This window comes from Triticum aestivum, chromosome 3A, assembly GCF_018294505.1.
Source record: "Triticum aestivum cultivar Chinese Spring chromosome 3A, IWGSC CS RefSeq v2.1, whole genome shotgun sequence".
In the NCBI taxonomy this organism is placed as follows: Eukaryota; Viridiplantae; Streptophyta; class Magnoliopsida; order Poales; family Poaceae; genus Triticum; species Triticum aestivum.
Window position 1 is genome coordinate 749,885,938 of NC_057800.1, and position 2,893 is coordinate 749,888,830.

The following is a 2,893-nucleotide window of genomic DNA, read 5'->3' on the forward strand; positions in this document are numbered from 1 at the left end:
CCCCTGTTCCCCAGCAGGAACATCTTTTGTGGAGGACCAAGCTATTTAGAGGATAGTGAATCTGGTAAGCATCCAATAGATAACAGAAATCATAATTTTCTGTTGGCATTTTGCATGCACGGTTCAAGCCAATTTCTGTTTGAGCATGCAGTAGAGTATGCGTGCCCCAAGATTTGATGTTTGGCTGAAATATTGTGTTGTTTGCAATTGGCAATGGAGATTTTTCATATTTTTCTATCTAAATTCGTATGACTAGGTTTTCTTTTATTTAACATGTCTAAAATTCTTATCTACCTGACAGAGCTGGAAGCCTTGCTTGAATGCGCAGAAAATCATGTTAATATAATTGATTGCCCTGAGTCAAATGTTCGAATTATTTTCTTCTGTTTACAAGCTTATATTATATTAATTTGAAGAAAATAAGAATTGTATAATCATCATATTTTATGTAGGGCACTCCATTATTAAATCTAGAAGTTCGTAATAGATAATATATCATTGTGTTGTTTTAAAACTAACTTGCTCTTTTGATTGGCAGAATGTTGATACTGACTCCGATCCAGGGCAAAATTTGAGTTGATCGCTGCTTCTTTGCTGAATTAATTAGTCTTTTTGCTGGTTATTTTTATTGCCACCCTACACAAATTATGCAGGGGTAAGAATACAATTTGTTTTATGGGCAAGCTGACTGCGTATTTCTGCAGTACAAAATATTGTTATTACCCCAATTTGCATGGCATTGTGATGGATTAAGTAACCCAAGAAGAAGGCCATCCAAAAGAATTCTGTGGTTTTCTTCCTAGGAAACGCAAGCAACTCAAACATGCATGTTAATTCATGGTGGTAAAATAAATTTTGCACGACAATATTTTCTAGCTTATCTGGTTATAATGGGAAGTATTATTAAGGAATGCAGATCATTTTATCCCTGCGGCTAGATTTTTCTACCATGTGATATGTGAAACCAAGTGATATGTGATAAAAATATGTTTAATAATGTGAAACTTCTCCAGATGTATCACTTGAGTATATATGTACTTACGGATAGAACAATGGTAATTGAATCAAAGGAATCATACCACAATGGGTAATATTTGCGATGAACTGTCATTTTGTATAAACAGGGTGACTAATGAGACATTTATGATTTTTGATGCAATATTAAAATTAAGCTCCTAAAATCGGTGTGGTATAACATAATATAAACATATATTTCAAGTATTCTTTGACCGTGTGCTAATTAATTATTGTAAGATATAATTTAACCATTGGGGATTTGGTTCTGAGATTTAATTCTAGGAAAATTCTAAAGCCAAAAATGCCAAACAAAATAAATGTTGCCCGTGGGGATGTACGGGTTGACGACTAGTTAGCTCTAATCGAGAACGCTGCACGCTTGCAACCAAGTAGGGAGGACATGCTTTCGGTCTTTGGTTCGAGGGACTATTCATGGGCGGTTCACGGGAGCATTCATCGACAGTTGGAGGCATTCCAAGTATGATCTACACTGACATGTTCTATTTCCGCTGCAACTCGGTGATGGTAACGATCGTGATCCCAACCCGTAATGCATCTTCATATTGATCTTGGGTGTACGTAGGTGCAATTTTTTTTTGTTTTCTACTACGTTCCCTAAAAGAGCAACCTAGGGAGTTCTGTCTAAGTTTCTCCTCTTGCTTTTACGTTATAGGGTGCTGAAACACCTTAACAATAATATTTCCTCCCTAAAATACTCTTTGTAGTTCTTTCTTTGTCCATTGTTGGTGGCGAAGCACCCTACCACATAAATATTCTGTAACAACTTTATTTTATTGTTATTGTACCATCATAGGAGCCTCCAGCTAGCAATCGACTAAGTGTAATCAAGCTAGTTAATTTATGAAAAAATTGTTGGTTCATTACCGTCTATCAAGTTCGTCGTTCTTTAGAGTTAAGATTTCGAAACCTCGGAACCTATCATCATGGTCAGTCTTTGACAATGTTGAGATGAGCTTACTTAGAATAGCAATATTACAAAATTTGCATGAAAATTATGTCAAAATTTCACTGAAACACTGAAGACTGTTGAGTTATTATCATACATGTGAAAACTATATATGAGAAGAGTGCTTAAATCGTCTGGCCATGTGCAAAGGAGATACAATCGTCCTTTTAATGTACTGTCTAATAGTGCATTGCCTCCAGGATCTCAGTGGATATATAAGCTAGAGGCCCTGACGCCGAGACAATGATCTACCTCCTCTGCTCTAATTCGTTTCTCCGAGCAACTGAGCGAGCGACAGGAGATCCCCAGTGGTCCGAGCGCAAGGAGCTGGGGCAGGTATGCTTCTCCAAGCGCCGGGCCGGGTTATTCAAGCAGGTGAGCGAGCTGGCCATGCTGTGTGGCTCCTAGGTGTCCATCGTATCATTCACCCCAGGCATCAAGGCTTTCTTTTGAAGCCAGAACCATAGAAAATTTGTTCTATGTTATTTGTATCGTGTACAAAAATTGTATATACAAAAGTTAAAAGGAATAATACAAAACAAAGCATGAGGCTCAACCAATTTAAGTTGTAGTCAAATCCATTATGTTAAATAATGGTTTTAGCCGACATGAAGATCAATCCAGTTTTTGAATTCTGTCACATGCATGCTCTTAATTTGATGAGATATTAGTAACAAGTTATTCTTCAGAAGAAATCGACCAGAAGTTATACTGGGTGATTCGTTCTTGATTATTTTCGAATTTCTTTGTATCCAGATATTCCAGTATCCCTGATAATAGTTAGAGAAAAGTTGCAGGGTAGAGTAATCCTGGTCAAAAGCATATCTTTCTGGAGAAGCAATCGGTGTCCCAGAAGGCTAGAGCAAACGTGTAGTCCCAGAAAAGGTGTAGTATAGTCTCTTCAGAGGA

At 37.2% G+C, this 2,893-nt stretch overlaps 1 pseudogene; it reads left to right on the forward strand.

Moving 5' to 3' along the window:
• The first annotated feature begins 2,227 nt into the window (after positions 1–2,227).
• Positions 2,228–2,893, forward strand: part of LOC123057369 (uncharacterized) — a 7,921-nt pseudogene continuing 7,255 nt past the window's right edge.